The 13,384-nt window shown below is 39.3% G+C and overlaps 1 protein-coding gene across 7 annotated transcripts in view; it reads right to left on the reverse strand.

Annotated features, from left to right (window-relative positions):
• Positions 1-13,384, reverse strand: part of LOC102027950 (probable G-protein coupled receptor 141) — a 56,300-nt gene that overhangs the window by 17,191 nt on the left and 25,725 nt on the right. For 4 of the 7 annotated variants that reach the window (XR_001236497.1, XM_013521100.1, XM_013521099.1 and 1 more), the window contains exon 1: positions 12,932-13,215. The exons of 1 other annotated variant lie outside the window; for it this stretch is intronic. The gene's annotated coding sequence lies outside the window, so the exon portion shown is untranslated. Of the gene's footprint in view, positions 1-7,733; positions 7,922-8,803; positions 8,906-12,931; positions 13,216-13,384 lie in introns of those variants that run through there. 2 more of the 7 variants (XM_013521098.1, XM_013521097.1) reach the window with 2 other exon arrangements.

The following is a 13,384-nucleotide window of genomic DNA, read 5'->3' on the forward strand; positions in this document are numbered from 1 at the left end:
CAAATTCATGAATTCTCCTTTCTTCTAGTCCTGTCTCTCCTATTGACTATTCCCAGCTCTAGTGCCAGAGGTATCTTCAAAAGCTAAATCAGATGTCATTCTTCTTCACTCAGTCATCCAATGGCTTGACATCTTACTCAGAGTCCAGTCAACACAGCTGTATGCGATTTAAGTCCTTCTCCTCAATCTCCTCTATGTCTTTGATCTCCCCCCTTGCAATTTTGATTTTCACTAATTTATGCTAGCATAACACGGTAACTTCTTGCTTTCCCTCAAACATCACTGGCATGCCCTGACCTCAGAGGCTTTGCACATGAAGTTCTTTCTTCAAAACTGCTCTTTCCTTGGTTATGTGCACAGTTTGTTCCCTCACTCATCTCTTTTATGCCCCTGGCTACAGCTCACTTCTTGAGTACCTTCATCCTCCTTCTCAATTTCCTATTCCCACAGCACATGCTAATCAGATACCATATGATTTACTTGTTTGTTTGGCCTGTTTCTCCCTCCATGAGAATGTGAGCAAGTTGAGGACAAGAAATCTTGTTTTGTTCCAGTTCTTTCCACCAACATCCAGAATAGTATTTTGTACATAACTGTTTCTCAGTAATTAATTGTTGAATGAATTAAACCAGACAACCTGTAAGTTTCCATAGAGCATAAAAACATCAGATAATCTATAAAAGAATGAGAGACCATCATCATCAGACTTTGACACTGTGAACACTGGAAAAATTCTGAAGAGGCTTAAGTCATATTTTGAATTTGTAATTCTGCTTTCAGTCCAACTACCAGTCAAGCGAGTAAAAAGGGAAGGTACGTTCTAATACATGAACAATCAGAAAATCTGCCTCTCAGATCCTCTCTGAACTACTAGTGTATATTGTAGAAAAATTTAAAAAGGAACTTCAAAAGAGGATATGTGGCTATATGGTATGCCACAAATATAACAGTGAGCCAAAATAATTGAAATGCACATAATTCTAAAACACAAATGACAGCACAAAACTAAAATATTTCCTGGTGTCAACATGGCAGGAGTGAGGACAACAAAAATTATATTCAAAATGTTTATTTTATGAAGGAAGGGATTAACATTACTATTCCACTATAAACAAACCACAAAATACGAACTTAAACACTTCATGAAAATTTAAGGGCAACGTCTTGGTGACCAGAACTTGGGTATGTGACTTACACATTATGCAAAAGAAAAATGAAACATAGCAAAGCCAATTAATCCAATCAAAGACAGGAAAGAAAAAATATAACAAGCAAACATGGCAAGTAGACAAATTTAAAAGTCAATATATCTGAAATCATGCTTTCATATAAATGATTTATAATTTGTTCCTTCTTAACCTATCAGAAAGAGAAATTATATATACAACTCAATGGATATATTGAAAACCAATTGAATTCTACACTTGAAAAGGGTGAATTTTATGATTGGTGACTCGTCTCAATAAAGCTATTATTTAGACAGAGATAGAGATGGAGAGACAGAGGGAAACTACTTAGTGAAATTGAAAGGGAAGGCGTACTTCCCAAATCATTGCTGGGTGCTACTATTACCCTGATTCCAAAACCAGACAAAAATCTGACCAACAAAGAAAACTGTAGGCCAATCTCTTTAATCAACATAGATGCAAAAATTCTCAGTAAGACACTGCTAAAAGAATGCAACAAATTATCAAAAATATCCTATATCATGACCAAGTAAGTTTCCTCCCAGGGATGTAAGTATGGTTCAACATATTCATATCAAAAATACAATATGCCACATAAGCAGAACCACAGTCAAAAATCACATGGTCATCTCAATATACACAGAAAAGGCCTTTGACAAAATCCAAGATCTATTCATGGCAAATCTCTGAAAAAAATAGATATAGAAAGACTTTGTCTTAATCTGATAAAAGCCACTTATGACAAATCTACTGCCAGTACCATGTTAAATAGGGGAACACTGAAAGTTTGCCTCTAAAATAAAAAACAAGACAAAGTATCTACTCTCACCATTCCTGTTTGGCATAGTACTCAAGACATTAACAGAGGCCATGAGGAAGAGAAAGAAATAAAATGGATATGTACAGGATAGGAAAAACTCAAATTTATTTGTAGATGACATGATCCTCCAGATAGAAGACCCAAAAATTCCACCAACATGTCCCTAGAATTAATAACTGAATTCAGCAATGTAGCAGGATACAATATCAACACAAAAATCAATTACAATCTGTACATTAATAATGAATTCACAGAGAAAGTAATTAAGAAAAATACCATCCATAAGCATCAAGAAATTTGCAATTCTTAGGAATTAATCTAACCAAGAAAGCAACAGTTCTCTACAACAAAAACTACAGTACTCTGAAAAAGTAGTTCAAAAGATATCTGGATAGTCAGAACCAATAATGTCAAAATGGCCATACTTCCCAAACTGATATACATGTTTAATCCAGTCCCAATCAAAATAAAAACAACATTCCTCACATAACTAGATAAAACAATCATGAAATTGATAGAAATAGAAGACACTCAGAGTAGCAAAAGAAATCCTGGGTAACAAAAGCAAAGCGGGCCGCGTCGCAATTCTAGATTTGAAATTATATTAGAAAGTTTCAGTGATAAAAATGGCTTGATAGTAGCACAAAAACAGACATGTGGATCAAAGGAAATGATGCCAGGCACATTCAGCTATGACAAAAGCCCCCTCCTGCATAAGTACACCGGAGGAAAGATAGCCTCTTTATTAAAAGGTGCTGGGAAAACCGGCTATCTATATGCAGAAGGTTGAATCCATATCTATATATCTCACCATGTACTGAACTAAAATCAAAATGTATTAAAAATCCATTAAATATTACAACAAAAATACTTAATCTGGTGGAAGATACAATAGGTAAAACTCTTGAAGACCAAGACATAGGTAAGGACTTTCCGAACAAAACACCAATGATACCAAGAATCAACAAATGAGATCCTATCAAATTAAAAAGCTTCTGCACAGCAAAGGAAATAGCTAACAGCATTAAGAGACAACCCACTGAATGTAAAAAACATTTTTACCAGTTATTCCCTGGACAGAGGAATATATATTCTATATCTAGAATATATAAAGAACTCAAAAACATTAGACATCTTCAATCAAAAATGGGCAACGAATGAATAGACACATTTCAGAAGAAGTACAGAAGGCAAACAAATGAAAAATGTTCAACATCATTATCCATTAGAAAAATACAAATTAAAATAACACTAAGAATGCATCTTGTCCCAGAAAGAATGGCTATCATCAAAAATTCAAATAACAGCAAATGCTGGCTGTGGGGGATGTGGGGAAACAGTAAGCCTAGTACAACAACTATAAAAATCAGTTTGGAAATTCCTTTGAAAAGTAAAACTAGAAATTTCATTTGATTCAGTTATTCCCCTTCTAGATATCTTCCCAGAATAGTTAAAGGCATCACATTACAGTGATCCATGCATACCCATGTTTATAGCAGCGCAATTTATAATAGCTACATCTTGGAAGTTGCCTGTATCTCCACCAACAGGTGAATGAATGAAAAAAATATGGTATTTATTCACAATACTCTGCCATAAAGAAGGATAAACTTGAATCACTGTAGGAAAGTGAATGCACTTTGTGACTATAAAGTGAAATAAATCAGACACATGAGCTTAAATATCACCTGGTCTCTCTTATATGAGAAACTCAAAGTATAAATAAAGAGCAAACTACAACCCTGATAATAAGAAGCAGGGAGACAGATCTTTTTCAAATGGGAAGACATCAAGAGATGGAGGGAAGAGAAGAAAGGTGAGGGGAAGGAGACCAAAAAAAGAAAAAAGAAATGTGTTATGTCCATGCACCACCTCACCACAAGGAATTTGCTCTGCAAACATGTAGCAATAAACAGTAAACGCTGAAAACTATTGCATGAAGAAAAGGAGAGAGAGAAAGAGAGAGAGACAGAGAGAGAGAGAAAGGGAGGAGTGGATGTCGTAGCATTCACTTGTAATCCCTGTAATTCCAGCACTGTGGGAGGATGAGGCAGGAGAATTTTAAATTCAAGACTAGCTTGAGCAATTTTGTGACTTAGTGAGATTCTGTCTCACAATTTAAAAATTTAAAAATGTCTGTGGATGCAAGTCAGTTTCAAAGGCCCTGGGTTTAATACTGTTACGGTTTGTGTCTGCATGTCCCCCCAAAGCCTCATGCAGTCATGGGGTGGGCTTCTAGATTTATGATTGATTTATGGTCCAATGCTGGGATTATGGATGTGAGTGCTACACCCGCCCTGGGGCAGGTAGTTTGCATACAGTGTAAGGCAGAGAAAGAGGCTGCTTGCTGCCACTCCTCCCTTTTTGCTCTTGTTGCCTTTGCTGTTTTCTGCCGCCATGAACATTTGCCCTCTGCCATGTGCCACTCTGCCTTGGAACCATCCAAGTATGGACTGAAACCTCCACAAACTGTAAGCTAAATAAACATTTCCTTCTTTAATTTTGGGCACTGGGTGTTTTGTGTCAGCAATGAGAGAAAAATATCCAAGACAAATACCCAGTGAGAGGGAAGGTGAGGAGAGATTGTGTCTGACACTAACACCTGATGATGAGGAAGGAGAGAAAGAAACACTGACAGTGAATGAAAGCAGGAGCATGGGTGTGTCTCAGTGGTACAGTGGCATGCACAGGTCCTGGATTTGAGCCCTAGCAGTCCCAACTCTGCCTCTAAAAACAGAGCCATTCCAAGGATGTGGCATTAATACAGGGCAGCTTCAGGGAACAAGATAGAAGGTGGCACCTACTGGCAGAGCTCCGCTTAAGGCCATTCCCATGTGCCTAGCTCCAGGACACCCTAAGGAGCCGGAAAAGACATGAAGCAGAAGAGGTTCCCTGAGTGAGGCTCTTTGGAGGACAAAAGGTGTTCTTCTTTGAGACATCCTCACACGCTATTACATTTTTTATATTCCTGGAAAGTGAATAGAAACAGTCACTTTCATCACTCACTCTGCAAAAATCCAGCAGCATTTTACCCAAAGTGTATTGAGAAAAGACTCTGAAGTGACAGCTTTCACAGTAAGGTTCATCTCAGTGTAGCCAAAAGCAAAATCAAAAAAAAAAAAAAACTTGGTGTGTATGTATGTGTGTGTGTATGTGTGTGTGTATGTGTGTGTGTATGTATATATATATATGTGTGTGTGTGTGTGTGTGTGTGTTTTCTTTTTTCTTCCTTCTTTTCTCCTTTTCCCCATCCTTGTTGTTTATTCTTTTTGAGCAGTTTCTTCCAAAAACTGTCTAAAAATATCCAGAGCATCAACATTCACAAAAACTTAACTGTAAAGAAATTTGTTTGGAAGAATTACCTGCTTATGTAGCATATTAAAAAGTCCCCCAAAGCCATGTTTTTTCTTATTGATGCTTCTCACCAGCATCCTTATGCTTCTCTACATATCCTGCTGCAGAAATGTGAAAGGAATCTCCTAGATCTTCAATTACCATGGTTTAAAAATGCTTACTTAGACAGCTGGAAATAAAGTAAACCCTGCAGTGTTACTGATCAAAACATCCATGGCAACCAAAGAGCATCGTGCTGGTTTGAGCCGTTATTTATCCTGTCACTTGGGGAGTGACTTTGGAACTGGTGATAATACATGCTCTGCTTACCCAGGAGGAAATGGAAGCAGAGGTCTAAGCTTCATGAAACTGAAATTCTGAGGCTTTACACTGGGCAAGAGCCACATCACCCTGTGAGGCACACCGGGCACCTGGCTTACCAACAGCTTCTCCAAAGGAAGGAACTGTCTGTGATGAGTTCTTCCCATCCCTCAGGAAGAGCACTGCACAGATCTGTAGGTGGGGAGTACTAGGATGTGTTGTGAATTCTGATTCCCCACCCTACTGGATGTCTTGCTTCTAAGAAATTTTTGTCCCCGGCTTTTACTTTGTCCTTGGGAAGTCTGGGAGTTGGGGCATCCTGGAATTCTTGAGTACTCTGTGCTGCCATGGCCACCTCTCCACCTCAATACACCATCTCCTCTACTTTATTCCCCAACTCCAAAAGACAGAGACACACACTCGTATGCACATTTATGAGAGGAGGGTGTCAGGTGAACAAACTTGGTGTGGTAGTTGCCTCTGCTCTGCTATTTCACTTCCAATGGCTCCAGTTACCCACAATCTCTTGTAGGAAAATAAATAGCAGAAAATCGCACCCCATCCCCAATTCATAAATTTTAAGACCCATGCCATTCTGAATAGTATGATGAAATCTCATGCCACCTCTCTGGGTCCTAACTAGGATATGAATTGCCCTTTTGTTTAATATGTGTCAATGCCATATATGATACCCACCACTTCATTAGTTACAGAGAAGCCATGTAGGTTACAGATCATCTGTCACACTATAGCAGTGCTTGTGTTCAAGTCATCCTTATTTTGCTTAATAATGGTTTCAAAGTGCAAGTGCAGGAATGTTTGCAATTCAGATACACCAAAGAGAAACCTTGCAGTGCTTCCTTTAGTGAAAAGGAGACTTCATAAGGGTAGAAAGAAATCTTTATACCAAAGCTGAGGTTACTGAGATATAAGATTTAAAAAAAAAAATTCCTCTTTCCTTGAAACTGTGAAGAAGAGAAAAGAAAGTTATGCTAGTTTTGTTATTGTACCTGCAGAAGCTATGGCCACGGTGAGCACTGATTGCTTATTAGGATGGGAAAGACATTGAATTTCTGGGTTTGGAACTTTAATATTTCAGGTTTCAGCCTCCCAGGAGGGGTCTTGGAATGTATCCTCCAAGAACAGGAGGGACCACTGAATTTAGTAGGGTTGGCTGCTTCCTTATCCCCAGGTCTCCTTAGAACCCATGAGGTACCAAAGCATAAGGCATGAACAGAAAAGCACTAAAGTGGCTGTCTTTCTTGTGATCACTTCATGTGATTCACCTTGAGTGGGTTCCACCCACAGCATCACAGTGAGGTTTTTCCTTCCTCACCACTGGTCTAGTTCATGTGTTAAACTAACTGCTCACCTGCTTTATTTCTTCCTAGTAAACCTCAGGATTTTATTTCCTTTTCTAATTTAAAAAATCATTTTAAAAAGAGGCAGCTAAACAAACTAAGGAAAAATCTTTCTACTCTTCATTATTTTAGAATAGTTACTTCTAGCCTCTTTCTGTGTACCTATGTGAGTTAGACTGTAATAATCATAGTGTACCTCTATTTTGAAGACATATTTTTCACTGGCAATATATCAAAGGACTGGGGCTTGATGTGTCTTCAGTTTTAAGTGACTGTATAATGTCTTGTTAAGTACACGCCTCTGAAACCATTTAACCAGTTTTTCAGTGATGGTGTATTTCTAACTTGCTATTGTTATAAATAACTTTGACAAATGCTTTTGTGAAGTAAGCATTTTACATGTTTTGGATGATTTCCAGAAAGTGATATCTAAGAAGAGTGGTCATTCAAAATTGTAATATTTATGAATATGGATTTAGATGCCAAACTGATTTACACTCAAAGATACAAAATACTGCTTAAAAGTTCATTCCTGCCCTCTAACTTAAGGTATTCCTATTACATGTTTTTAAAATATTTTAACCAGATGACTCCAATCAGCCAGCAATCTATACTTGCAGTTCTTGTAGGCAAAATTCTGAAATTAGCAAGGAAAGGCATAGCAGAGGGATAACACTATCAGCAAGTAGCTCGTTACTTCTAGAGACTTACATTCAACTCCCAACCTTGGTGGGCCAGGCCCATAGTGGAAGAAAACTCTCTCAGAAATTCTGCAGGGGTCCCCTGCTCAAACAATGAGTCTCCTTTACATCCAAACAGAGCCCTGGAGAAATCATTGACTTCTATCTTAGAGACAAATATAATCTCCAGGAAATCCAGATTTCATACCAGCAGAAAATCTGGGGAGAACAAGGAACGGAAAATGAATTTAGAAAATGTTGAGCCCCTTTACTAAGGGAAAGATGACATTTTATTTGTAAAATTAACCAACAGTCATGGTTGAAAAACAACAACCTTCCAAAGTGAACTTGATACGGAACCAGCCAGACCAGGCTGTTGATGTTAATTCTCGTTGCCTACTCAAGCTGGGGCATCTCTGGTTTATAATTTCTGATCAATAATGTGTATGTCTGTTGTAGCAGACTTGATTGATCACTAGGATGGCAAGTCCTGAGTAGTTCCTGTCTTCCTGGAACTATGATGAAAATTACGCATATGTTACTTGTAACCCTCTCAAGATGTCTACGATGTGGGTGTTTTTATCCCAGATATTAGATGAAGAAGTTAAGGCTCAGGAAAGTTAAGCAGCTCTCCAACATTTTCTCAGCTACCAATTGGCAGGACTGATAGAGACCCTCATATGTTTAACTCCAAAGCCCAGTTGTTCTGCCCCACATCACGGCACTACAGAAATCCCCTCCTGGGGACACAAAACAGTATATTCCTTCCCTACATCATCCCTGCCCACTTCTGAACTGAGGATTTTCCTTCCCTAATTGGTCTTTGCTTTTGCTGTACACTCTTGATATCTCTATGACCAGTTATCAGGCTATTTAAAGGCAATTAATTTCAATACTAGCAGGAGACTTGGAGAAGTAATTAAAATGGGCCCATTCAATATTCTCTAAAGCCAATAAATGCTTAAAAAGCAGTTTATCAGATTGCAGTGTAAGATAGAAACAAATCTACATTTCAAACTTAATTACTAAAATCTAATTTGTCCTGGAGGGAGTCCTGAACCGCTACTTTGTTTCTTGTTACATTTGAACTCAAGTCCTTACCTGCCCCTGTTTGAGACTGGAAATCACATCAAGAGATTATTGCAACAGGATGAGATCCATGTTCCATGTCACAGTGACTGGAAGAAGTTGCCAACCTCAGTACTGGATAAAGCAAGAAACAGCACAAACACTGAAACACCTGTTCATCCCCTAAGCCACAGACAGCCAGGTCTGAGGAGATGCACATCTAGCTGTTGAGGGGCACCAGAGGCTGGTATCTGCATTGTCTGTTGCCCTGTGCCCAGCCATCCCCAGATGAAGGGCCAGATGTGGCCTTTTTCTAGAAATGCCAAGCATGAGTCACGCCTTGCCTTTTCAGCACCTGCCTTCTGCCTAGCGCCTGGTTCACCTCCAGCCCTCTCTGCATCTCAAGCCTCCCTGAAACCCACCCAGCTGTCCTCACTCCACACTTTGTCCTTTGCCTTCCTGGCTCCAGCTGCATCTTAGATCTTCCTCTCTGACCAAAGACCAGTCCTCAAAAGACCACTCCCTGGACAGCTGGACTCGGATGCTTTCTGGTCCCTCATCCTCTTTAATTCCTGCTGGACCTGCTTTTCTTTGTCCTTCCTTATCCGTAGCTCTAATGGGTTGCCTGCGAAAATTCATTCTCTGCCTTACGCTGTCATTTCCTCACTTCTTCCCTCTGAATGTTTATCTTCTGCCCCATACGGCATGGGTTGAGTAAGTTCCCATAAAAGTCCTGGGAGAGGGAGAAGATTCTGTCACTAATTTCCTCAGTCTCTGCTGGATTCTCAGCCTCTTTTCTGATTTACGGTTCCCCTGCCTCTGAGATACGTGTTCTAAATGTGGTCAAGGTGAACTCTTAGATTAAAATATTTGGTCCCTTCTACAACAGTGACTCATGAGTGCAGATGTTGCGACAGAGAGCAAGTCAGTGCTTCTGAAGAAAGGAGTAAGTTGCTAGGACCATCTGGCTCTTCTTGCAAGAAGGCAAGGACCCTTTTACTCAGTTTTAAACACAGGGTGAGATTATGATCAATGTCATGGATCACCAAGTCTGGACAAAGCAAGGAGCACCACAGAAGCAGCCCAAGGATTGGCTGGAAAACTTCTTTCCAGATATTTTGTGCCAAAAACTTATGGCTGAATCTGAAGGTCAGAGAAAATGGCCCATCCTGAGATTCTGTGAGTTGGAAAAAAAAAAGGATTTCGTAGTCCTATCACACTGCGTCCTTAGATTCAACAGCGGAACTAATCTGCAATCGTGTTGGCCACCAAGCAGCCAGAGACATTTCTTCCGGGCCCCCAACTCTGATTCTGGGGTTCCAGAACTCCCTGGTCTGTGTGCTCATTTTAACAAATTAAATGCTTGTTTACTTTACTTGTTACTTTAAATGCTCATTTTCACAGGCTTTTCAGATTGCAGGAGAAAGTAAAGATCATGCACTGAGAAGCCCCAAGGACAACTGTAAAGCTTACTCCCCATGCCTCCAAAATGCCCCCTCCCCACAGGCTAACCTGGAAAGCCTCAGAAGGGAGAAGTGAATCTGAGCCCTGCTGGAAATGCTGCGGTTTGACTCTCTGCTGCGCGTCTTCACTTGAAGCTTGACAAAATCCCTATGCTGTAGTTCAGTGAGCCAGGGACAGCTCCCGACTCTCTGCAAAGCTTGTGATCTCAGAGAAGCCAGGACTGAAGCAGATGCGGACAAGGGTCGAATACAAATTCACCATCATTCCCGCTCAGCAGTATTTCCATTGCTAGCCCTTAGTTTTTCCCAGAAGGTCCATGAATAAGAGTTATTCTGTCTGAAATCAAGCTGTCAGCAGAAACAACCTTCTAAACCGTATTTTCTGTAAAGCTGCTGCACCTAGTAGAATGTTGAACTGTAAATGTATTCATTAATTTGCACATCGATTGACCAGTTTCCTCACTAGCCTAAACCTCCAAGAAGACAGTGACCATGAATATTTTAGTCCATCAATAGTCTGATGCTGCATACCTAGTAATTACTAAAGTTCTCGTTGACTAATTGATGAAACTATGCCTTCTAATCTCCCTTACTATTTATAATATTTTAATGGTAGAGGCTTTCAGTACAACTGATTTATTTCAGGCAGGACAAAGAAAAAAATACTTTGCCAGGCTGTAATACCAGAATGCTCATTTTCTGATGTATTTATTGTACAATTATATTTATGACAATATGAACTGTTGTACTTAAGATGCATGTGTTTGCTCAAAAGATGTATTACAATTGCATGAAGGACAGAATGGAAAACAAGATCAATTGCCTTCAAGTAATGCATAATCTAATGAAGGAGATAGGTGTAGGTGGGAGAAACAGGAGAGAGGTGGAATCAGATGGTGCCTTTAAGAGTGTTACAGTGAGAAAACAAGAAGAATTGGAGTAAGTAGGAGGCCAGAAGGCTTCACAGGAGAAGTTGCTTTAGAGGTTAAACTGAAGAATGGGAAGGATTTGTCAGGCAGAGAAAGGGTGGGAAATGAACATAGAGGGTGGAGGTGTATGGAACAGAATTAGACTCCTAGGGAAAACATCAAATGCTTCAGGTTTTATAAGAATTAACATAGTCTTCTCTGTTCTAATCTGAAATGCATCAATCAGCAAATACACAATCTTCTTGTAGACTCTGATTATCTAGTTCTAGTCTGTGGAAGTTGTCTTCAACCTACTTAACTTTTGGAGAGACAGGAAGTTTCAATAAGAAGGGAAGTTTCAGTAATATTTAGAGTTCCTTTTTTGGTTCATTTTTAATCCACACGCTTTAAACTAAAAACAAGCATAGCTTTCCCTCTTTTAGATTTGAAAACAGTTTTTCATTCTCTTCTCACAAGGCCTCATGCATATTTTCTGGTCCATATTACCTGATGATGTCTCCTAAACATTTAAGAGATCAAGTAAATTTGAACCTCAGCTGGAGACTAATTAGCAAGACCCTTCTGTCATGAGTCATACCTATGGTTTGGATATGGACTTACTTCCTGTTGGTCATATCCAACATGGAAAATTAAAGCTCCCTAGCATGGAAATCCCTTGTATATATTTCTGGGAATCTTGTATAAAGCTAGGCCATACTTCCTTATACTACCCTGGCCCCACATCAGGCACTTTATCCATTTCCAGTCTATACAGGAAAATATTTCACTTAATATTTAAAAACAAAAAGTTTAAGTTGAGGGGCTGGGGATTTAGCTCAGCGGCAAAGCGCCTGCCTGGCAAGTGCAAGGTCGTGAGTTCGGTTCCTGGTACTGGAGAAAAACCAAAAACCAAAAAAAAAAAAGTTTAAGTTGAAAATTTGGCTGTGAGCTGAACTACTTTACATTCTCTGGTAGGAAAAAAAAGATACACAATTAAAGTAGTTGAAACTTGACTAAGAAATAAAAATTCTTAAGAGGAAATCATACAAATAAAAACAAACACTTTGCAATACACTGGTTTCTTTAACAAACAGGGCTAACCCCCCAAGAAGAGGGAAGTTACTACGTTCGGCCAACAAGAAGTGATACTTTTCTCAACACACCCCTAAGTTTTATTTTTTTTTTTAAATTTTTTTTTTTATTTTAAGGATAAAAGGAGGGAAACATTAACAGACATACAACATTTTACAACATATCACAAGCACAATACAGACAATACAGAGTTACAAACCCCTAAGTTTTTAACGCTGTTTTTTTTTTTTAAAAGAACTGATCCCAAATAAAACACTGAAAATGGGTAATGTTAGCTCTTTGGAACCAAATATTTTCTACTAATGCCTTGAACATTACTTATTTTTCTAATTGCTTTGTCAATGCTGTCCTTTAACAGAATATTTTTCTTCTTCCTGCATCCCATTTCCTCTCAGCAAGTAATCACACATGGCCCCCAAAATTCTATACTAGCTTTTCTCACTGTATGTTATTTCCCCTCCTCCTAAGATGTCCCATTTTCCCCCATCAGTAACTCTCCTACCTACCCTAAGAGTCAAACAACTATTATGTCACAGCATTTCAAGCTTACAAGCTATTAACTTAGCTCCCCTCTCCCCATAATAAAGACACCCAAGACAGCAATCATGTCTATTCTTTTCAGTTTTCCCACAGTGCTTAGCAAGACTGCTATTTGGTTCACTGGAAGAATGAATGATGCTGTGGACAGTGACATTTACCTGTCTTCCCGGACTCCATCTGTCTTCCCCCATGTTCATTTCCACAAGATCCATGCCATTCTGGAGAAGCTAGCCCCTTTCCTCCACTCCACAGATGGCTTCTGAACTTGGATTGAGTTAAACTGGGCAGCACATCTTATCCCCACCTCACTGCTGCCTCATGCCCCATCAGGACTGATTCATGATGGACATGTGATGGGAGACACCCAGTGAGAATGGATTGCAGCACCGTTTCTGAAGATTCCAGCAGAGGCAAATTCTCATGTTTTAAAGAATGGGATGTGTGGGGCTGGGGATTTAGCTCAGTGGTACAGAGCCTGCCCGGCAAGCGCAAGGTCGTGGGTTCAATCCCCAGTACCAGAAAAACAAAACAACAACAGCAAGAAGAATGGGATGTGTAAGTTTGCATAGAAGTCAGCATACTTAATTAATATTCATCTCTTGATGCTAATA

The sequence above is a fragment of the Chinchilla lanigera genome, unplaced genomic scaffold (assembly GCF_000276665.1).
Source record: "Chinchilla lanigera isolate Chin_1 unplaced genomic scaffold, ChiLan1.0 scaffold00059, whole genome shotgun sequence".
NCBI classification, from domain to species: domain Eukaryota; kingdom Metazoa; phylum Chordata; class Mammalia; order Rodentia; family Chinchillidae; genus Chinchilla; species Chinchilla lanigera.